The sequence below is a fragment of the Manduca sexta genome, chromosome 14, assembly GCF_014839805.1.
Source record: "Manduca sexta isolate Smith_Timp_Sample1 chromosome 14, JHU_Msex_v1.0, whole genome shotgun sequence".
Classification (NCBI taxonomy): domain Eukaryota; kingdom Metazoa; phylum Arthropoda; class Insecta; order Lepidoptera; family Sphingidae; genus Manduca; species Manduca sexta.
The window spans coordinates 4,233,116-4,258,271 of record NC_051128.1 but is presented as its reverse complement, the minus strand read 5'-3'; the positions used below and the strand labels follow the sequence as shown (position 1 = coordinate 4,258,271).

At 35.1% G+C, this 25,156-nt stretch overlaps 1 protein-coding gene across 4 annotated transcripts in view; it reads right to left on the bottom strand.

Moving 5' to 3' along the window:
- The window catches only part of LOC115439771 (putative polypeptide N-acetylgalactosaminyltransferase 9), a 230,197-nt gene that overhangs the window by 176,401 nt on the left and 28,640 nt on the right, over nt 1-25,156 (bottom strand). For 3 of the 4 annotated variants that reach the window (XM_030163810.2, XM_030163820.2, XM_037438707.1), the window contains exon 1: nt 5,833-6,187. The exons of the other annotated variant lie outside the window; for it this stretch is intronic. The gene's annotated coding sequence lies outside the window, so the exon portion shown is untranslated. Of the gene's footprint in view, nt 1-5,832; nt 6,188-25,156 lie in introns of those variants that run through there. 4 annotated transcript variants of the gene reach the window in all.

Here is a 25,156-nt window from a genome sequence, read left to right as displayed (position 1 = left end):
GGTAGCACATACATTCGCTTTTATAACATCTTATCTATCAGGTGTGGTTAAGTTTATGACCAATTGTCGGTCATGTTTATCTCTATCAATGACGTTTGATAACAACTTTTACAATGCAATGACATCATTCATATTATTTTACATCGTAATTAAACGATGTAGACTAGAAAAGTTTATGCCAAAATAGTAAAATTATTTTACATCAAAACTAAATATTATAAACCCTGAATACTGTATTATGTGTTTGATTCCTGCAACTATATCGAAAATAGGGGGGGGGGGGATCAGCGGGCATACAATAGCGGACCCTGCTTGCCCCCACTCTACCTTTGTAGAATCAAGAGCAACATCACTATTTCACATAAATTTATAAATTCAAACTTACCACTTGGTCCACAACATCGTCTCAATTTTAGTGGGGGACAGACGTATCAAACAGCGTACCCCCTCCAAAAAACTTCTGTGAAACATAATAGTGATGTTGCCTAAATAGTTAATCGATTTATAACTTGAGTCGAAACATATGAAAAAAAAATAATGTGAAAATGTTTCGACGTTTATTAGAAGTAAACTCTAAAACAGCTGAAAGGATTTGGATGATATTTAGGACATTCATCGACCATGTCTTGGATTAACACCTATGTGTTATTCCCGGATTAAAAGTAAGCTATCTTTTAATCCGGGAAACACGCTCCCTTAGGAACTAATTTAATATTTTAATCTGAAATCAATAGACGGCATTGATATCAATTATACATTGATATTATTTTATATCTGAAAAGGGTTTTTAAGCCGAAGTCACAAACAAAACCTAGTTATATAATAATTTAAGCAACATAAACATAATCCACTTAAAGCTTTGATCTACCAAAAACAATTCTAACAATCCTCACAAAGCAATATTAGAGTTCATACCAACAAAGGTATTAGTAAAACTAAAACCGCAAGACATTGACAAAACATTCTCTATAAACTTGCTTACGCTCACCGCAAACCCAATGAGGTCCGCAAGAAATCCGCATAAATTGCGAATGTATTTCTAGAGTCACTGACTAAATTTGTTTCTTTCGCAAAACTTTTTAAAGAAAGTCGACCAGCAGTCAGCAATGAAAAAAAAACGGACATTAAAAAAGAACACTTGGAGAGTCCAGACATGACTTCAAGGACTTAACTTTTAATCACTACTGATGTAGACGTATATCTAGAAGTCTTAACGATATTTACTAGACTTTTTCTATGGCAATTGTTGCACATTATGCCAATTTCAATCTTATTATTAAAGAATAATGAATCGGTCTGATAAGTCTCCAGCGTAGGTGTATATCGTACCTCGCATCTTCAACGAACGCTATTTAATCATCTCATATTAATTAATTGCCAATTATGATGCCAAGTTCAAGTTGGGATTACTAAATGTTGAACAAAATGTCCTTAAAAGTAGAAATGTAAATCCTGTCGATATTTATTCCATTTTGAACACACGATTTCCTCTAGCATGATAAACAAAGTGTGCAGATCCGTCTTTCATAATTATGAGGTAAATGAAGAGTGAACCATTTTCGGATATAAAGAGCGTTATTTCCCATAGGTTCCCACGTCTCTTATTCCGCATAGCGCGACGGAAGCCTAGTTAACTTTAATTACACATGCTCGTCTGCTGAATCTCGCGAGAAAACCTCGTATTACGTCACATACCCAATTAGACTCGGTTACGCTTAACTGATTCGTGCTAACATTAGTGTCATTATAATCCGACGGTTATTCGGATACCGCTATACTGTTATGTCTCAAACTATATTTAGTTCGCTCCTCAAATGTGCTATTGCGATTTCTGTAAGCCACTATAGCTTAAGTAAACAGATACCGTACACTTTTAACAATAAAACGAATAGATAAATATTTATATTTTTCCCCATTTATACGCCCATTCTTTTGAATTGATGTACGTTTCATCGGCGAAACGCGCCACCTACACACAAGATATCAATAAAGCATGATCGTAGACATTGTAATTTAATGCATAAATTCAATACTTGTTTCCATTCAAAACCTTGAGTATTCTTAAATTCTTCGAACAGATATTTCTGTGGCATCGACGACGAGTCAGAAAATTTCTCAGACATTCTGTTTACCGTTCAAGGTATTATTATAATAAATAATAACGATTCTTTTCATGCGTGTAGACATTTCAATAATTGTAAATTTTATTTTTTTTAAATAAACTGTTTTAATAAACTGTTCGTAATATATTTTTCTAATTTAAACAACGAAAATCGCTTCAAATAAAACTAACATAAAATGAAAAATGAATGTACCCACATCCACTACTAAGCTCCGGGCGTTCCATTACCAACTTAAACATCCCGCACACGAGTTTTTGCACACACATTTTTCAAATCCATCATAGTTACGTAAGCTTACAATCAGACCGTATGGTTATAAGCTATATAAATTAAGCACCTTGAAGTCCCCCGGTGGATTTATGACCACTGTTCTAAAGCACTTGGGTGTTAGAGCTAAAATTGCCGCAGCAGTTGGTCCTGAATGAAGGGAGGGGAACAAAACTCGTTACCCGGCACCGAGTTGACGCTCCAGAAATATGGATGCCGCCGTGCATAATTTTGATTGCCTCTTAAACAAAGCGCTTTAGAATTATGCCGCACATTGTTCGGCGCGTATTACCCCGCGTATGATATGGAATTTAATTCAGTTTTAGACGACGCTATAAAAGCATAGTTAGAGTCAACCTTCGGTACTAATGGCTTTTGTTGTGCGACCTGCAAGTGTTCTAGTATAATAAATTCTATAATGCTCTTCTATATGCCATGAGCAAACGATTGAGTAATGACTATTTATCTGAATTAGTGATCATTAAAAGTTTCGACTAAATCTATTATTTAATTATAATTCGATTTATTTTATTTTACGGACGCATGTTGGATGCAGGCCGTTTTCACAGGTCTATGTTTTGCTTATGTGGCTTATGATGATGATGATTATACTTGCAAGTGTTTGAAATAGGATCAACATTAAATTACCAACTGATATAATATACCTATATATAATTTAATGATTTTTAACTTCACCGCTTCATCAAAACCCAATCCATTATACATTCAACCAGTGTAAATAAACGTCAGCAATTTAATAATAGCCACACGGCAACCAGTCCGCGGCAGTGCGCTCATAAATTGATGCTACGTTAAATACTTCCGTAATTTTACAGTGTCCGTTGTTTGACGGAAGCTCATTGACACAAATCTGGCTCGACAGACGAGCTCACCTTTCTAATTAGCCCCAAGTCGGCGTCTTCAGAGCTTTACTCAGTTTAAGAAACTATTCTCGTTACAATCTACCCGTTAAGATTGGGAAATCTCCCAGTTTGAATGACAGACAATTTTAACTTTAAAACTGTTTCGTGATTACCGTTAATGAGTAAAATTTTAAGTGATTCCTCTTTTGCGGTTTTGGTTTATCATTGTCCTGATTTGCAGTATCAACGTATTTAAAATAATTCATACATTATTAAATAGTTTTTCCTCTTTCACTGTTTACCTACAGGGCCTTTCCGTATTAGCGAAAAAACCCGCAGATTTTGCGGAATTAATAATATGCTTCGAATTTCGCCGCGTAATTTACGTCGATCATTTTTTAAAATCCAATTCTTCATCGTGTCATATTATAAAAATTGAAATAATTCAAATTTTTACAATATTGTACTATGATTATCAAGCATCACTTCTTAATTTTAATTGACTTTATCTTTTACAGACTCATTATTTTGCATAAAAGTATTTTTATTTCTTTTTTTAGCTTAGTGATCTTTTGTAGGCACAATCTTGATATCGTCCTGACTAGACACCATCAGCTATTTTCGAACATTTTAGAGCGCCTCGTTAGTTACTACGCTATTTGAATTAAATATATTTAACGCAAGAGCGTTGACAAGATCAAAAATGTCATCTTACTTTTTTTCTGTCTCATGCTGTATTGGTTCGGTTTGGGGGTACCTCTACTTGATTTCTTTTATTTGGCCTAGTCATATTCTGCAATTAGATTAGTGCCTCGCGAACGAATGATTATTTTGTTATTTACGAGATTATCCTCCATTCATTTTTGACCGACTTACTTCAAGCAAGAGATCAAAACATCGTCAATCATAAACTTGCAACAAGTGCTCGACATTCTAATAAATCACATTAAAGACGACACTCGAACATTCAATTACCTTTCCAACACAACAATTACTCAAAATCAAATTTCAATAATTCGGCGTCCGCTGCCCGTCGATTCGACCACCTCATAATAACCATAGCTAATGGTATTAAAAACCCCGTTACAGTTTACTATTGTAATGATCCTTATCGAATATTTGATAAGTTAATAATTGTTTTGGATAAAAATATAATTTCGACATCATAAATAGAACTAACTGATATGAATCCTGATTAGGGCATTTTTGTGTCCTCGTCATATTTAAATTTTGTACAACTGAATGACATCAACATGTAGCTCGTCTGTTGGTTAATACCATATCTGGTGACAAATAGCATTTCAATACTTAGAATTATGAAGTAATGTGCCGCATTCCGCCGCATCCTTGGACTCTAGATGTGAATTTTCATAATTCCTTATCATATAACTGTCTTAAATATCTAACCTGGAACACAACAATGATTGTAAAGTATTAGTTGACAGCAGATACAATCAACCTGGTAGACACCAAGTTAATAAGATACCTGCTGGATGAATATCAACACCAGGTAATCCCTACTTGGTAGGACGAGTAAAACCTCCGAGGCAAAGGAATCCACAAGACAGAGGATCTTATCAATTGTTCAGGGGGTACTTAAACCTCCGTTGCGGCGATAACACGCGATGCGTACGAAGTTTGAAGGCCGTCACCGTGTCAAGGAGGCTTGACAATAATAGAATGCCATTTATACATTGTAATTTCGGAATCCAAGATGGCAATCGTTAATCATAGCTTGGAGTTGCGATGCCGGGTTGTGTAATTTGGTATCCAAATGTCAAAGGCTTTGTGATGCATCTGAATGGGACTGTGCTCAAATTGTGTATCTTGATATACGTAAGGTTTAATTTCGTGTGTCAAGTTGAACTTTGATTAATAAACTGCATGTTTGGCAAGAATATATTATAATCGTCAGTGACCTGATGTTATGTGTACATGAGAATTTTATAACCGATATTGCAAATTTAAGCCGTAAATAAACGGTTGTTGTGTAATAGCAATTAAATAGAACCGATTACGTCCGTAGTTTGTACATTTAGATGCTATTGGATGCGTTGTTGAATAATCAAAACGATAAAACACATTCAGGTAACATTTGGCATGTAGCACAATCTATAGATTTTATAAACCAATAAATCAGTAGCCGTCGTACAAACAAACTCAACGCCCGTAAATCTAATAAGAATTTTGAGACCATCGGCCTTCAGAAAACCATCCAGACGAGCGTATCTGGCCTAAATATCCTATTGTTTTCAAAATGGACCGGATATGAATTAATTTGGCTTCGCTCAAACATAGACGACGATATTGAATCTTCCTTACTTCAAATTGATTTATTTACAAACTCGAAAATTTATTCAGCGCAAAACCACCTCCCACGCTGCTCACCGGTCAATCAACAAGAAATGAATAAAAAACTAATATACACAAGCCGGCTGATAGGCGTCAACGAACTCCCCGCACACGAATGTAAAATTTTTCTACACTTGAACCAAGTTTAAAAGCCAATAAGACCGGACAAGTGACATTCCGAGTGCATCCAATGCCATTATTATTCGCAAAGCATATAACACACCGACCTTGAAATGGACACTCAGCTCCTGACGGGCCTTGAACGCGACCGATGCTAATCCAGAAAAATGAGCACAACGTTACCGGTCTAACTTCAAATGCACATATCACTGACAATCCACAGGTAAAATTCGAAAGCTCGCGTACGTTAGCCGCGCGGCCGGAACGCACGTCCGCACTGTACGACGCACGAAGCAATACTGAGGGCAACCTGAGGTGCAGAGGTCCGTTTGGTCGGAGGTCGGAGGCGATTGGCGGAGGGACGAGTGAAACGGGATGCGGCAACGAGATGCGCGCACCATTCGGCTTCCGTTCAACGCGTTAGATAGATTTCGCCGTGGAAAAACTTGACGAACACTCGACAATGGCCCACTGATATTATTTAACTGGTATCTTATCAGCGTAATTATTCAGAATCGTTTGATATGTAGCATTGATTACAGATAAGCTGCGTGCTAATACGATACTATTTTTACATATATAACAAGTGATTCTTTTACAATCATCGAATAATTATAACCTTATTCGTTTATATTTGTTTTATGTTTATAGGACAATAAATGAACCCAAAAATCATTAAATTATACGATGCAGATTAATTTTGAAATTTCATTACATTTCTTACTTGTCCATTAATTAAATTATCTTTTTGTTGTATTAATCACTTTTTTATCTTCTCACGTTACCACCAAAGGCTTAAAGACGCCTGATAAAATGTTAATCTTATTAACAAGATTTTTTATTATCAACACAGAATAAAAATAACTTTATTTAAAATAATTTTTAATAAGTAATTACTATTATAAAAATATTTCAAATAATGTTAGGCTATATTGTAGCGAGTATCCTGTATAGACAGCCACAAAAGCAAGTGGACAAATTAAAAAACTTTAAAATCACCAATACATATAAACAATATGTATATTTTTTTCTTTGTTTCAACTAAAATTAATCTATTTTATTTTCTGTAGTGAAGAAGAAAGAAATGTTGTTAAGTACAAAAATATATAAGCGTTTCGATTTTTTGCATATGTTCAGCCACGTCTTGGTCCCGGGTTGACAGATATCTTAAAACTACTCCAAAGAACCTACGTCATACATTACAGCCCCTCAAATGAAATAAGAACTCTTGGAACATGGAATGGACCACATTCCTAAAAAGAATAGGGAATACAGCATTTCCGAAAATTGATACTTGTCCCTTCATTCGCAAACTTCCACAGATTTCATATTAGAATTCATGTAAAAGAAAACACCAAGTCAACGCTGATTGAATTTATATTTATTCCTTCTACACATGCTAGATATGCGCCAGGGTTAGGGTTACCAAAAGTCTTATGTTTGACGGAAGTTTAAACGCGCGAACGGTCGGCATTGTTTTTTTTTCAAATACAGACCCCACAGTCAACACCGGGGGAAACAAACAAACGGTTATACTACGAATCCCCCGGCTTAACGACTGCAGGGCCCTGGAGGAAGAGAGGAAGAAGAGAAATAGGGGAGGAAAGAAGGGGAAGGAAGAGGAAGTGTTAGGATGGGCGGAGTGAAGTGGGAGAGTAATTGTTCGCGGCCCCTTATAGGCCTCAATGTGTTATCCAACCAAGAGGTATACACACTGCACTGTGTGCCCAGGGCCGCGACAAATATCCCTGTGTGAGGACCAAGCGCACCAGAATTGCCTCCGGGGGTGTCGGCATTGGTTTGAACAGGCCATATTTTTATTGCCGTAGTAGGCAAACTAGCATGCAGTCCGCCATCAGGCGGACCACCTTCAGGTAAGCAGCATCCACTGTCCATAGACTGAAGCGTTGCCAGAGGCACAGCCAAGCCTTGCTGCAAGCTTGGAAAATATCAAAATTGGTCTTGTAAAAAAAAAACCTTTCATTATTATTATGGATTACCTTTTAGTTACGTATTATCTATCTTTTACGTTTTACAGGTATTTTTTTGTAAAATCATGCATTTCAAGTAGTCTAGACGTACATTTCTCCATTTATAAATGGTAACCCTAGCCAGGGTCTGCTTTCCGTTTCAATTTCCTCTACTTTGCCAAAGCTTTTTTGCCACATGCCGCGTTTTCTTCCACTTTTTACCGCGTCCATATGCCAAACTCATTTTAAATTAGACTCTCTAGATTTTATTGAAATATAATATTAAATTCATTTTGGACTTGAACGTTTGCATATTTCTTTGGTCTATAATATAATTTAATTTTGTTAAAGGCAATACCGTTTATAATAAAAAAACATTCTTAGTTTGTTTAAAGTATCTTTTTACTCAAACTTATAAAATCAAATATGTAAAGAATGATGCGAATTCACTCAAAATACACCAGCGGTACCCCTGTACTACGTTTAAATACACAGCTCACTTATCATTGTATTTCGTTCGAAAATCGGCTAAAATAACATCATTTAAATTTATATGACTATTCTAATTATTACCCAGGATTCGAACCCAGGTCCTCAGTGCACTGGTTGCCGCACTCGTACCGTGCATAACAACTACGCTATCGAGACAGTCATCTTTCTCATTTCTATGTACATACACTGTGCGACACTATGCTATCAGTAGAAGAGAATACAATTATTAAGTATAACAATAGTTTATTAACTTAAACCTTATGATACATGCCATAGATTATGTCAATAATCCATACTTATGTATTATAAATGCGAAAGTAACTCTGTTTGTTTGTTTGTTATGATTTTACGGGTGAACCACTGAACCGAATTCGATAAAATTTGGCACAGAGACAGTTTGAAACCCTGGAAAGAGTATAGCTTACTTATAACCCTTAGAAAATATATAGTGGGACTTATCTCCCAGAAAAACCATTTCACGCGAGCGGATCTGCAAGCAAAATGTATTAAATTATAAAGCAAACTGCTACAATAAGACAGTAACAGTATAACAAGAATTGTATGAAGTGTTGACGTTTCTTAGAGAAGTGCTCGTAATAAGATAACGTTTGTTAACGTAAACAAAGAAATTAAACACGTTATACAACCAGAAGCAAATAAACTCAGAATGAAATCTTTATCTCGGTTCTTGCACTGTAATTTTATCACAGCATTCTAATTTTGAAATTGGAATCCAGTAGACTCTTTAGACGGGCTGGCGCGCATCATTCTAATTTCAAACGACTGAAAGCCAAGCTGACATGTGAGGCGGGCCGACATAATTCTGACAATCATTGCGAGATACTAAGATTTTTCTCTAATAAAGTTCTTCGACCTGATATTAAAACTGCGTTATACAAATCATTAGAATCAATATAACATTACCATGCCAGGACATTAAAAAGAAATCAATACATTAGTACCAACTATTTCTTTCGTCCATAAAATTATTGTTTCTATTTGGACATGAGTATAAGCGAATTATTAAAAAATACGTTATTGAGTAACTAACATGCAATAATAGGTTACATAAAAGGCTATCTTAACCTACGGCATATTTAATATATTATAACGAAGGAAGATAATTGACGGGGAATAAACTAAATACATAGATAATCAAGCAGTTTATTATACGAATATAATATGAAGTAGTGACGTTGAAAATTAAATTCAATTTTATTGCAATCTGGAAATACTTCTGTATCGAAAACATTAAATAAAACTTAGTGGGTGGATTTTATTACCCCTAGTGTGTACTAGGGTATCATAAAAATACGAAACGTTTATACAACACGCATTTTAATATCGTAAAATTATGAAACCACAAAACTAACAGCAATGTTTTGTTAAAACATTTACATCGAGCTACACTTAAATAATCAGCATTAGATCCACATAACACGAAATCCGACTACACCGACTCATCTCAGAAAATCGATTGTACAACTCGAACGAAACAAAACACTAACTTATTCGTGCACTGGCCAAACAAAGTTGGTGCGATGCGAAACCGCCGGCCGATACAATTACCGTCGCTGGCGTGCGAGTTCGGCCCGTTATCAAGTGAACACTTCCCTTATCTGGGTGCGGCCGTAGCATCTGGCCATTACGTTTCATGCATTAACAGTGCATCGGTGTTGTTTTGTATCTTTGATTCTCTGTTGCCCTAGTACCGATGAACACGTATTTAGTCATTTTGTTTCAGTGTGTCAGTGTTAATTGTTGTATTATTTGTGTGACTTATGATGCCTTAATGCGTTGAATGTATAATTTTTCCCAAGCATCTAGGTAAAATGATATCATATTCAAAATGAGAATAAATAAATCATCTCCGTACATAACAGGAAGAATTCTAGTGAATGGCAACGTGTAGCATGTAATAAAGTTCATTATGTGCCAAGTACAAATTCAGTGTTGGTATATATCCTCGATTCTTTGCTACCCTGGTATCGATGGACAATTGTGTTCACCTATTTTAGTCTACTTTATTGTGAGTGTCATTAAAAACTAGACATAAAATAAAATTTACTTTTTTGTTTACAAAATAAAATATAAATCAATTTCATCAGTATAATAGAAGTGAAAAAATACTTTTTATTATTAGAAGCAAATAAAATGCAATAAATATGTTTTGAATGCGCATATAAATTTCTTCAACTTTTTACCGAAATATGTTCGTACATAAATTGAAGTCGATGACTTACATTTTAGCGCTTTTACTTCGTTTGATATAAGTATAAGACTGATGATTTGATTAAAAGATTATACAGAAATTATAAATATCTAATCATATTAATTAATTATAAAATATAAATGCATTTTTGTGATAAATTAATTACCTCTGCGATATGTCAAGGTGCCGTTGATAAAGAAAACTCGATACAGTAAAACCTTGATTCCACTTGGATAAGCGAAAGGATTTCCTTTCAAAATTAATTAATTTCTATACAAGAATTCAAAACATCTTTCTAATTATTTTAAGTGAGAAATACGTCAAATAATATTTAATATGTATAATTACTATTTCATAGAATTAATTCCTACGTGCGCACCAAAAACAGGTAAATATATTTAAATAGTTGCGGTAAAATGTATTTACAGATTTAAATATTCTCACTCCACGTAGGTATATACCTACAGTGATAATTGACTGCAAGGACATTGAAGGAACCTACTAAGCTAAACACTATATCAGATAGTTGTTATAACCAACTAATCTAAACACTAGGTATATCAGCTGATGGTTGTTATAAACGATACTCTTTTTATCAATCATGTATTTACCAAGACCAAGTAATTTAGTAGTTATAACAGATGCTTCGTTATAACCGGTTTCTGCTGTGTATAATACAAAAAGGTGAGAACTCGGAAACCAAGCAATTATAATCATTCGAATAATCGAATACTTTTCAACACATATATAAAATCATTATAACACCGAAACGAATTAAAATTACGCACCAATTATATTATGTTCCGTCAGAGTGCGTGTAATTTAACGATGTCGGCCAATTAAAAAGCGCCACGTCAAAATCCATGATTCATCTAATTGGTAAACATGGGGTTCCGAAGAAACTCACTCACAATGATATAATGGCGTCCTATTTTAACTGACCGGTGGTTTGATTAAATACTTGCAGTTTTTTTTATAGTTTTTAGCCTTATAAGTGTGAGATGCCTTGAAGCCAATCGAACAGTGACCTTCGAACAGTCTCGCTGTAATTGAATGATGCCAAACGGAGGAATATATTTAACAGGAAATTTTCAGAGTATTCATTCGCCTTCAGTGATTAAATCGAGGATACATAAAAATATGGAAATGACGCCAGGACTAAGAGATTTATTTACTGATTTGATTCAACACCAAATGAATACTAATATAAAAATTAGTCCTCCTGCTAATTTTCTATTTATTACGGAAAAACTAGTTCTAAAACATAAACCTCTTTTTAATCAAATCAATGTTTCAGCCTATAGCTTAGTCTTAGCACAAAATACTGTATTGACATCAATTTGCATATTTTATTTAACATAAGGATTTCGTTGTAAATATAAAAAAGGGAGTGTGAAATATTTTGTTAATCCAATCGATGGAATGAATAGATTCTATTAACATAGTCAACATTGGAGCTGTTACGAAGAATCATTAGAAATAAGTTAAGACTGATTAAAATAACAATGAGGTATTTGTCTAGACACAATATTCAGGAGTGTTTAAATGTGTGCAAATACGTAGAAGAATGAGTGGTAATTTATATTGTGAAGAGATTAGACGAAGATGTTTTGTTATGCACGGTCAGATCTCACTGTTCTCGATCCTTACCAGGTACTTCTGTGTTAAACTATTATTATTTACTAGCTTCCGCCCGCAGCTTCGCCCGCGTGGATTTCGGGTTTCAAAAATGGAGAAGGTGCTCAATTTGTCGGGATGTTTTTTTTAATTTATGGTGGCATGCAGGTGGTCCGATTGTCCGGTCAGGGTCTGATGATGGGATCCTGGTGAAATCGAAGGAACTTTTAACCATTAAGGTTGCACACGAAATGACGGAAGCTTAAAAAATGGAGTAACTTCTCCCGTTTTCCCAACATTTTCCATCACTGCTATGCTCCTATTAATTGTAGCGTGATGAAAAGTATACTATAACCAGCTCAGGAGTATGAAAAATAATTGTACCAAGTTAAGTTAAAATCCGTCGAGTAGTTTTTGTTTCTATAACGGTTATACAGACAGACAGACAAAAATTTTACTAATTGCATTTTTAGCATCAGTATCGATCCCTAATCACCCCCAGTTATTTTGGAAATATATTTCATGTACAGAATTGACCTCTCTACAGATTTATTATAAGTATAGATATGCAAAAGTAGCTCAAAAATTGTCCATAACGAAAACATGCATTTTAAAGTAAAACAAAAGAAATAATATCGTGAAGCCAACCAAATAACTAATGATATATTAAATTTTGTGACTGTTCAATTTAGTCGGGTCCGCGATATCACTTTTGTTGAGTTTCAGAACGCGACATTACATTATTATATTCTGTGCTCCAACGCACACTGCTTTGATGTTAGGAACACACCTACATTGCTTAGACAACAGTGAACTTTATACAATAGCAATAAAGCTCAAATTGACTCTACGTATTAGTTAGAAAACGTTTGTATGGGAAATAGAAAAATGCTGTTTTGAGGATTTTCCCGGCAATTATTCGAATTTTTCTCACCTTTTAAATCTTCCCTAGACCTCCACGAATAATTCAAGACCAAGATAAGATAAATCCGTTCAGCCGTTCTCGAGTTTTAGCGAGACTAACGAACAGCAATTGATTTTTATATATATAGAAGATTATCTATCTAACGTCTCAAAATACTTATTTATCAAACCTATCGAATCACACTAAATACCTCCTCGTGCGTGTCGGATTTAAAATCTGATTTTCTAATTTACCAGTTTACAATACCCATTTTTCGATCTGTACTGAGGAACTCGATACCTGGTAAATGCTAAAGTAGAGTGAGGTAAACCTTAAAACCCGCGATGCAACCGACCGGTGTTATTTTTAGTTATTATCACCCAAGTTTATTATAACACTTCGTGATCGGAACGGGTTCGTTTTACCGAACTTTGTATTTTTTATCACACCATGTTTGTCTGCTCGTCACGCTCGAACGACTCTCGGTAAGATCTACTAATGGCTTCGATCTCTTCTCGATGTAGAAGTTATTTATTTATTGTTGAATCACTATAGAAAATAAACCTACCCTTAAATGGAATTAATTGTACAATATACTTATTGTAATTGTTTAAAGGGATATTCCGAACATTCCTCCTTAAAATTAACCCTAACACAGATAAACATAACTTCTAGATAAAATTAGTACAAAGAAGGTCAATGCCACATTGAAGAAATAGTGCTCTTAAATTTTATTGCATTACTACACATGCTTCCAACTGCATCGTGAGGCCCTGATATCTTATCAGACAGCGAGGGTTCATTACCATTTTTTATTTATAAACAAGCACTCTACTAACTCGGACCAGCTAATGATTTATTTACTTACATTTCATATTGAATACCATTGATGAATCCTTTTCCTTTTAACAAAAGTTTTAGTTTGAGTTTTAAAGATGCAGTAATAATAACCAAAGCTTGATTTGTATTAGTCTAATCTCGAAAAAATAATTCGTTTTTTAATACCACTTTTCCACCTAAGATAATGCGTCCCTAACGATCTCCAGATTTATATTGTCCTATCCTTAGAATGTTTGCTGGTTGACCCCAGAAACGTGGCTTGGCAGTAAAACCACTGCGGTGACTTTTTCACTACGTATAAAGTGGTTGCATCCCATTAAGTTACAACAAATATCCAGTACATTCTCACCAGGTATCCCGTTGGGTGTGTATGCCTTAACGCTAAACTTAACAAATTGGTTGGCTCGGAATTTCCGCGTTATTTCGAGATAATTGACGAAGCCTTAGTGTATATTATAGTTAATTTTATCAGCGGCATATATTTGCCGAATTCTATCATTTATATCATATAAATTGCGATACATCATCTTCTAAACCTATTCTTTACGCAGAAGTATCTAAGTCTTAGTGCCAAATTTGAAATTGACTGCTCATGTTTGTTGGTACGATCATTACTGCTGATTTGATTTTTTCTTGGAATAACCATTTAAGCTACTTATCCCAAAAAAATATGCCAGTATCCCTAAAATATATTTATTCTAAGAAAATTCTTTAACATGGAAGGAGCTACAAGCAAAAACCAGCTCCATATATTTTGACCAAGTAATTTCAAACTGCATTTCGCTGTTAATTGTTCCATTTGGCCGGGACGTGACTTCATATTGTCTGCTGTTTGCCAAGTGGCATCTCCACGTCAATAAGCAACGCAAACAAGTAACGTCTGACAGTTGCAATTGTTATGTCGGGCTGTCTAATTGCTCAATGCGATTGGTCGGCTCACGAATATTTGTTTAAGTAACTTTACCTGCTCAGTATTACAAGTTTTGTTACCGTCTGCCGATGTTTTATTTTACGACCTTTAAAAGCCATCGACCACGTTTTTGGGCTTGTTTATTGCTAGATTACGTTGATTAAAAAAATAATCAAACGGTATTGATTTATTGTTTTAACTTTGCCCCGTGGTACGATTGTGGTCTATTATCTTGGGAACAGATAAAATTTATACGGACATATGTCGTTGGAAATAAAAAGTTACCAGGATTTTTTAAACTGACGCGGCATTTCCCCATAAATCTTCTTAATTACAATTTATAAACTATGTATACTTCTTCTTTTTGTATCAGATAACACTCCTCTATTAAATTGATTATCTTCAATCCATCCAAAGATTGTCTAAGAAATCGCGGAATGCGATAAGATCACCAATTATACTTCTGTATTTTTATTATCTGTTTTATTTTTCTTTTATACATTGACCTTACTTTGGTGTTCATAAATAGTAATAATATCAGCCCTGTATTATATACTCTCCCAAAGCTGGGCACGAGCCTCCTCTGCTATTGAGAAGGATAAGGCCTTAGTCCACCACGCTGGCCTAGTGCGGATTGGTAGACTTCACGCACCCTCAAAATTTCTATTGACAACTTCTCAGGCATGCCGGTTTCCTGGTATTTTCCATCAACAATAAAGCAAGCGATAATTCTCAGAGAATACAGCCATCATTTTAAAAATGTCAGAGTTGTGTGCCCTTTGGATTTGAACCTGCGTACATTCGTCTCGGCAGTCCGTTCCACACCCAACTAGGCTATTGGTGCTTCGTTATAAATATATCCAAAATCTATTTTTTAATTATTAACTCAATACAGCGAAACCATTTTATTCTAACACATTTTTCTAACGTATTTATCACAGTTTATTCACTTAACAAAAATTAACCTGTTAGGCAAAAAAACACATTCTCAGCGCATCGCAAAACCGTTTAACGATCGCTACCATTTGCGAACAAGTATCATAAACGAAGTTATTTTGCAGCAAGAATGGTTTCGAGATAATTAAATAATCAATGTATTATTTGGAAATAATAATAATAATATATATTTTCATTTGAATTTTTAAATTGGTGAATCGAAATTCCTGCGATATTTATTTTGATAGCCGCAACAAACCTATTAAGTAATATGGTCGCATTTTTTTTTATTGCTTTGAATGATGAGACGAGCTTGCCGTTCGCCTTATAGTAAGCGATACGATCTCCCATAAACAGTAGAAACACCATCCAATCCCTTGAATTACAAAATATTGTTTGGTATTCCACTGCGCTCGCCATCCTGAGACGTGAGATGTTAAGTTTTATTACGTCCAGTAGTTACACTGGCTACAATGTCCTTCAAACCAGAACAACAATGACTACACACTGCTGATTGGCGGCAGAAATAAACATTGCGAAATCTCACATATGAGAGACCTACCACCAGTGAATATACATTGTTTCTATATTACTATTTCGATAACATGAAAACTGAGTTCTTTGATACTTTTCTATAGCTATCACTATAATACCATAATAAATAATATGTGAATTACATGAAAATCCATAAAATTCCTATATACAATGAATACCTTTGAAAATAAATTAAAACTGGCAACTTATTATGAAGCACCGTTGCATTTTATCAAGAAGCTGCATAAGAACTCAGACAGGTTCAAAGTAACCAGATACACCTGCGCATTCCTTAGGTTTTAAGTTTTATTTATAAACTAAACGATAGCTGTTCGCTAGCAAGACCAGTTGTTATGCGAAGTGACAAGACTAGGTAAAAGGTATTTTAATCAAAACTCACGCCGTACGTGTTCATTAAAAAAAAATCAAATATCTGTCAGAGTAGGGTAATTGACTATGTTTCATTTTATGCATTTTTTAATATTTACCAGCAATTAGTACAAAAAAATCCTTCTGTGAAAACAGCATTAAAATTCGATAAGAAATAAGGCAGTATTTGATAATTTAAATATTGCTACGTGCAGGAGTGGGGATATCGCTTCATCTATTTCTTTTGCACGCATCATAATGCCTGTTGACGTCACATGATAGTATTTCGCCTCTTTTCTGGGTTTTGACACTCACCTCTACTACCAAATTTCAATGACTTATAATTTGTAGTTTTTTCATCAGATTTCCTCTTTTTTAGAATACACATTTTATAAAAGTTAATAAAGAAAACAATAAGTAAAATATCCTATTGGTTTTGAATGTTTACATAACACCGTCAGAAGAACTATCTAAATACAGTAACCATATTTGTTTCAGGTACATAGCGGATTGAGAAGAAATTATTTTAATATTATAATAGTTCTCCTAATATAATAAATATATCACTTGTTAAATGAATGACAAAGAGCATAGTAATCTGCAGGATACCATCAAATAGTTAATTCCCGCAACTTGTAGAGAATTTTACCAATTATTAAACACATTCATAGTAACAAAGCACGACTCCCCGTCAAATCAAATTCAACTGGATTCTATAGACGTTTTGTCACAAAGGCATGTTCGTATATAGACCAACATCCACGCACTAACAGACTTCCAATTAGCCATCTACCAATCCAAAACTATATACCTTACTCCAACTTGACGGCGCCGAAACAGGAACAAGGACAAACTCAGACCACGATATAATAAAATTATTATTGAAGCAAACAGACAGACGACACAAAGTAATACATTGTTATCTTCCTCTAGTTTGTGATGCAAATATTTGTCAAACGCGTTATTCCCACTTGAATGTTAAATAGAATCAAGTGAATTTACGTGTTTATTACAATGAGCATTTGTAGAGAGCAAGGGAACGATTATGTACAATCATTACAATTGCTTAGGTCATAGCCTTTATCTTGGTGAGATTGCATCCTTGCTTTAACCTGTTTATGTTGGGTTAGGTCGGTGAACGAAGGTTCTGGATAATTGTATTTATAGTTTTAAAATGCAAATGTAACATGGCGATTAGTAAGATGTACTAGAATGATGATGATAGCCTACTTATGAGTGACATGGACTGCCGAGACGAATGTCCTCAAGTCTAAAACCCAAGGGCACGCATCTCTGACTTTTGAAAAGTTATGAAAATGTGTGAATTATTTGTAAAGTATCCTTTGCTTTAACGGTGAAGGCAAACATCGGGAGGTAATCTGCATACCCGAGAAGTTGAAATTTAGTGAAGTCTGCCAATCTACACTAGGACAGCGTGGTGGACTAAGGCCTAATCCCTCTCCTACTGAAGAGGAAGCTCGTGCCCAACAGTGAGACAGTAAAAAATACAGGGCTGATATTATTATTATAAGATAATGGTTCTACCGAGTTAGTACTATTACACAGAAAATTAACATGAAGTAACCACTTTATTCCGTTTCGCGCAGTGATATTGTCGCAAGCCCAACAGGTTTTCCGCAAAGCTTGTAATGCACGTTCGAATCTTCTGGATTTAAGGGTGTTGAGAGATGACTGATATTTAATATAAATACTATTTAAATGTCGCACTTGTTTATGTTCCGTTTTCCTATTAATAGTTATTGAGTGTATGTTATTAGGAATGTCTTAATAAATATTGGTTCCGCCAGAATGACTTCACATATTTTACAAATTAAATCGCGATTATTAGTAGGCAGTCTATTCCCTATTTCCTTGCCTTTCCTGTTTCCGCACCCTTCTCCCTCACACACGCACGCCTACCCTATCTGTCGCACGCGCCCCGCGCAAATTCATCCGCGCGGACGCCATTATTAACATCGCTACTTACCGCCGTCGCAGCCATTGCTTTGGCTGTCGAAAATACGCAAAAATACGCTTTTACTGTTCATAACGCTCGCTTTTAAACGCAAAATAACTCATTTGAGACCGAATGCATGTACTGTTGGTGACGTGATTTGGAGTGTTTTCAAGCCCTTCCCGCGTGCGCGTCGTGATCGACAGCGACGCCATCGCCGGGTCCGCGTGCGCCGCCTGATGAAGCATCGTACAGGTAAGACGTGCACTCCTTGAACCTCCTAAATCCTTATACGGCCAAATAACGCTCGCAACGAACCAGCCCCTCTGAAGGGGACCCAAAATACAGTCCACAAACGCCTGGGTCATTGACTGGCCCAACGCACCGAGTCTTGGTACTCGGCCGAGACGATCCGTCCCAATAATTCCCCCGTTTTCATTTTTCGTTGTTATATTAGTTTTTTCGCTCCGCCACACCGCCTTTGGAAACCCATATACGTGGCGCCTCCAAATATTAAAGACAAAGATTGTTGCGGTACAGAACCAGGACGGGCAAGACCTGATTGAACTTAGCTGGGTTTTATACTATATGTCAGCTAGGAAATGTTTATTTTCATTTAATTGACTACTTATTTTTGATAACTGTGGATACTTTAGATTATTCTTTCACAATTTCCCTATCAATACTTACTTACCGGTTTGTCTTGGGTGAGTCTATTCCGAGCTGTTATATCGGCTCCGAAATCAAGTTGAGGTTGAATTTTACTCTGGCGTCTTGGAAGATGATGATGTGGAACCCTGTGACATCGGCAGCGCTGACATCTCCTTTTTAAATAATTGCTCGCGTTCTACACCTCCGCCATATACAATATTCATCGCGCTTGGTCTTAATAGCTTCACTACGAAATAAACTCAACCATAAAATAACACTACGCAGTGAACGTACCCGACAATAAATCGAGTAAAAATTTAAGTTAACTCGTATAAAACTCAACAGAGGCAAATAAATGCATGCTTTAGGCCAACTTACGTCATTAAAAGGCCAAAGTTCCATTCAAATGGAACTTAAAAGAGCTCCAACTTGCTAATGCGCCGTGTACAAGGCCTCTAGTACGCCCAAGGGACCCTGATGTGGAAGGAAATATTATAATGCGTATGCGGACTTGACTGCGACGTCAAAAAAGAGAATAAAGTGAACATTACATCCTGTGTCTTCGAAATGGGATAAAACTGAGGCGCAAAAACATATCTGTATTTCTCTAAGGGTACCTATTTTGTTTCTGATATTTTTTTTTCTGAAAGAGCGAAGTCGTCTTTTTGTAGCAACTATATTTTAATGAGGCTATCTCGGGTTCTATCTCGGGGGACTGATGTCGGACATTTTATTGTTACATTTATATTTATAGCTTATTGTAATGATGAGGAAGAATTATAAATAAAGTTTTTCGAATATACATAGAGTATTTACCCTCATTACGTCACTATAATGGACGAGAACCCTAAAACCGCTCAATCGTAAAGGACATCTGTGAACTGTAGTGAAAATATACACTAAAAAAATTAGGAACTGTTTTGCAAGTTTCAAGTAAATATTATTACACGCATTTATCCTCTAAGGGGTATGCGCAATCAGGGCAACCACTTTCCACCAGACGTGTTCCTCCCCATGATGTGATAGGGGGCGAGCCTATCGCCATATCGTGCTCAAATTCCAGACTACAGGCTGATACTGAGCAAAAAAAAAAAAGCAAATATAATTTTGCCTGACCCGGGATTCGAACCCAGGACCTTAGAGCACTGTTGTACCGCACATGCAGTACAATTACGCCACCGAGGCAGACTTATTAGACAAATATTATTAGATAGTTGTCATATTGAACAGCTAATGTAGATAGTACTTATTTTATTGCCATTTATTTGGGAGCGTAGATAAGAGTGTGAATTTTGTATTTGGTCGATTTATATGTGATGAGCAGCATTTAATCTAAATAAGAGAAAGAAACCCTAACGCTTCTGTCGTATTCTCACATGATATTAAAGTTGAATTAACTAATTAGGTATCAATATTTTTATATTATTCAAGAGAAACACAAAACAGTTACGTGAAAAATAGGTTAAAATTAAAATAACACAGGTATTAATGAAATGTGCAACCAAAACCTCTGTTCACCAGTAAACAGATAAACGATACTTTTCGCTGGAAACTGATCAGCCATAGACTTTAATGCTTTTAATTCTGCAATCCACACGTTTGATTTAATCTATTATCTAGTTGAGATATAGGAAGTATGCCTTTACTATAATATTCTTGTAGATATGTTGTGGCAATGCTCCAATCTGTTTGCCTGTACTGCATTCGGTGTTGCAACCTAAACACCTATACATTCCAAGTTCCAATCATCATCAATCTCTTCAGACAACAGATGTACGTGACCAACTGCAAATATCTAACCAAACGTTAGACCATACCTCCAACGTGTTCAATATCTGACGAGTACCATGTGTAAATATATCATATTGTATGAATTTTGGTCAATAAGGTTTCTACGAAATTTCCAACACTATCCAGACAAGTATAATTTACATAAAAACCAATATATCATGTAAAATATCACCTAAAAAAAAACACAGATCGCGCCAATATTCAAGAGAGAAGACAAAAAATAACAATTCGATATCAAACCAGTAAAGGGCAGGAAGGAAGCAACCTTCGAGTAAGCGAATAAGTAACATGAAGTCAGAAGGAGACAGCACGCGACAATGCACACGAGAACGAAAGAGACGAAGAAACAATTGTCCAGACTTTCAGAAGAACCATGTAAACAATAAAAGTTTCGCAAGAAGTCCACAATTATTCGGCACACGAAAGGGTTCCCGGGCAATGAATATTACAGAATATAATTTATTCACAACCGAATCGCGTTATATTCGTGTTGCTTATGAAATTTTATTACCTCGTTCGTAAAAGTTACGAAGTATTCATTCGTGCGATTTATGAACTTTTGTTTTCGTTAAGGAGTAATTAAAATTTTCATGAATGAGCCGGGGCCGAACGGTGACTCTAATGAAACAAATTGTTTTATCTGCTTTATATTGTACCGCATTATTTCATCGCGGAATTTGAGGACAAATTTGTGCGACAGTATCTTTGTTAAGATTTTCACTTAGAAATTATTAGAAAAACTACAGCTGTAAAATTAAATGGATTGGAAACATTCAAGTTCTGTAACGGACGAATTTTAATCAAAAAATAATGCTGCGATGTTCGTTATTTTAACTTTTTTTATAATCTACAAATCTAGTAATGTTCAAAGCGGCATATCAGAGCTCATCAGTTAATCATTGACTTACACCGAAGTGACATCATTTTAACAAAAAGTAAATAAGCTTCAACCTTTTTATATCCTACAGCAAAAAGGGAACATCTTTCCAATTATTATTCTACATTTGGGGATCGTCCCTTTATTGTTATCCGATGATTATCGAAAACGACCCTTTAAATCAGAGGCCAATTGTCTTACTAGCACCAGTGACATAGATTAGTTGAGTTTATAAGAAATTAAATTTTGCCCTTTGAACCTTCCATGATATTGATTTGAGTAATGTTTACAAATTATTATGAGCATTTGAATTATTTACGGGTAATTCATAATCAATAAACGTGACCCAACAATCCATTAGGGGTTATCATTTTAACGAAAATTGGTGGAGTGTGAGTAAATTGAAAACGTCGTAAACCGTACAACTTTGTGACGGTTAATATTGAAAAGATAAACATTTTTAAAAAACCTTATTATTTCTTACATGTACTACAACGCATTATTGACTTTGATTTAATATTGAAAGTGTCTTATAATAACAATTTAGTGTCTACATCGAATGCCTTTAACTTTTTTGCACCGAACAAAAATAGAGTAATTTTTTTCAACGACTTATTATTCAAAGTACGCCTTAGTTTACAGTCTACAACCAGATTCGGAACAAATATTTGAACTGAAAATAAATTCAGCTCACAAATCTCGTACGCTGCGGATTCAGACACATGATTCAGAAAAACACACGGGCACCGTTCAAAACGAATGAATACAATTTCTAAGACACTATTGAAAATATGACCGCCATTGTCATTATCCGATAGCGATCGAACATTACGAACGCGTTACAAGACAATGGAATGGAAGTAAAAGGCGTAACAAACCAGTAATTGAATATTGTATGCAATTCTTTAGGGCTTACGTACTCATCTTTGGGATTGGATATTTTATTTTTATAGCTAAGAAGCAAGAAAGTCTTGTATTAGTAAGTGTAATCGCTGTCAAAGAATACCAACAAAATATTAAGTGGTAAGTAAGAGAAGTGGCTTATCACCCTTAAAGCAAATTCTAAGAAAATGAAGACCTTATGTTGTTCTCGTAAAATTCAATCTTCATAATATATCTTGACAAAATAACTGTATTAAACTTGAGTAACACTAGTTTTACTTCAGCATTATTAATGTTTAAAAACACACCGAATGCTAATAGGCAAAACAAACACAATCAATTTTAATTACCTCTCACGGCGCCGTGCACCAGATCTGAATAGGAATAAACTTTTTACACCACGGTTACCTAATGGAACAATTACAGCATTGATACTGGTAATATTACGTTCATTAAGAAATCGACGTCAAGAAGGCGACCGGTAATAAAAACAAGGAAAAATCCTTTGTGCAATATGCTTGTAAAAGAAAGAAAGATTTATTATTGGAACAATACCAGTATGACATATACGATGAAAGTACATAAATACAAAATATATAAAGAAAAATAACACATTGTGGAAACAATAGGAACCCTCATTCAGCTCCTTGCAGCGCTGATTAAAAAAGTGTGTAGCGTTTATCTAACATTAAAATAGTATAAGGATAGTTCGAACAATAAAAAGAAATTATAGGGAGAAATCTTATAGTGATTATTTTTATACTAGTGTAAGCAAAGCTAGCATAAATGCATAAATTTACATTGAGCTCCAAAGGAGTTGAAGAAATCTTGGATCTGTTTCCGATCTTTGATAAAAAAAGAGAAGTTGGGAAAAACTAAGGGTCTTGGGCTTGCAATATCTGTATCTGCATAACAGCGTAACTGTTATTTCACGTGCTTTTTCTGTAAGGCATGACCAATATGCAGTTAAGACAGATTTTGTTAGCAAGATTTATATAATGACTATTACTTGAAATCGTTCATCTACCGTCGAATAATATATTTGTAAAACATATTACACATAAATTTTATTTCTCAGCACTCCTCTATATGAACTTTATTTATGCAAAATCTTTCACTCCTCGGCGCACGCAATATGCTCAAAAAAGTGCTACAAGTCTTTTTCGTCACATATTAATATATAGATTTTAAAGCCACATTAATCTTGTAAAGATTTAGTTAACTAGTACTTAACATGCAGTTAATTGATAAATAATTTTTAATTCAGTGAAATCAATATCATATTCATCACACTACAATTTTCAAGTTCTCAACCATCTTGAAGATATAACAAAAGAACTTTGCCGAACGCCAGTGCGAACACTTTTAGTCCGATAGACATGAGCCGCTTAGTTCTAAATTACTCCTCGCTCGACCATAGTCCGAGCCGGTCTAACTAAGAAAATGGTGTGTAAGTGCCACTCAAACACATTGAGTGCACGATCGGTTCTCAGTTAATTCCAACCACTTGCCGTACCAGTTGCCCGTTGGAAATGGTATAAACCTTGGAAATTAAACTTTATACGGAGACAGAATGTGTTCCATTAAGTTCTTTCAGTCCCATTGAGTTCATTTATTACACTTTTATCCTGATCGAAACAATTCGGAGGCTCACCTAAATGTCAATTTATTTGATTTCTGTAAGAGGATAACAATTTCTTACTAACATTTCTTCACATAGAATCAAATTACGAATGAGCACTAAACTGAAAATCTCATTGTATAAATATTTTTGTAAGACCCTTACTAATGTAAGATGCAATCATAAGCATTATAAATATAATTATTCGTACAAACTCCACGGTCTAGTTGTGGCCAGTTTTTCTATCCCTCACAAAGATACTCTATTAATAATAATACATTCACTTCAAAATAAGCAACTCCTAAAGCGGTGCCAAGTGGATTGAATAAAACACGCATTGTATAACGAAAGTAAGTGCTTCAGCGTATTATTAAACGTGCAGCTGGGAATAGTGGAAACGTATACGAAATATTACCTGCAGCTTTTGTTTTAAGTAATCTAATGCAGCAATCTTTTTGTAATAAATCGGTTTTGTTGGTATGGACATATGAGACTTTAGTATCATATATTTTAAAGGGACGTCCGTACGTAATCTCATACATTATAATAGGATTTGACCCACCACTTGCTTACATCCTCAATTTCATAGTCGAGAGTTTGTACTCCTTTGAATTTACCACACTGTCCAGATACTACATTATGTTATGCTAAAGGGACTATATATTTTTTTCTTAATTGCATCTGATTCATATTTTTAGCAGAGTGTATGCCAAATAATGTTGACTAACGAAAAATATCTCAGTCGATTATCCTGGCGTGTTTTGGATGTGCTTTGGCTGACCACTGAAAACTGCTCTTTGAGAACTATGGTTTCCTACTATATGGAAGGTGGTCGCTATCCGATAAGCTGCTAAATATACCAGGACTAGCA